This window comes from Morone saxatilis, unplaced genomic scaffold (genome assembly GCF_004916995.1).
Source record: "Morone saxatilis isolate NCDOM2014 unplaced genomic scaffold, NCSU_SB_2.0 Contig18, whole genome shotgun sequence".
Lineage (NCBI taxonomy): Eukaryota > Metazoa > Chordata > Actinopteri > Moronidae > Morone > Morone saxatilis.
Window position 1 is genome coordinate 22,395,905 of NW_023339740.1, and position 223 is coordinate 22,396,127.

General features: G+C 38.6%; 1 protein-coding gene across 1 annotated transcript in view; it reads right to left on the minus strand.

Annotated features, from left to right (window-relative positions):
* LOC118328368 (metabotropic glutamate receptor 4-like) overlaps positions 1 to 223 on the minus strand; it is a 117,831-nt gene that overhangs the window by 62,678 nt on the left and 54,930 nt on the right.

The window sequence follows — 223 nt, forward strand, 5'->3', positions numbered from 1 at the left end:
ATAAATAAATAAATTTTTAAAAAGCCATCTGAGTATACAGCAGTATTGGGGCAAAGCAGATCCAGTGTAGACACTGACAGGGGACTGTAACTGCTGCTGAAGTACTCTTTTTGCTGCATAGCCAGAGATGAAGGTATAAAAGTGACTCAAGTGGTGTAAGGCTGCAGTGGATGTTTGGATCTAATGGAGCTTTAAAGCCATTTACAACATAAGAAAATGTGTA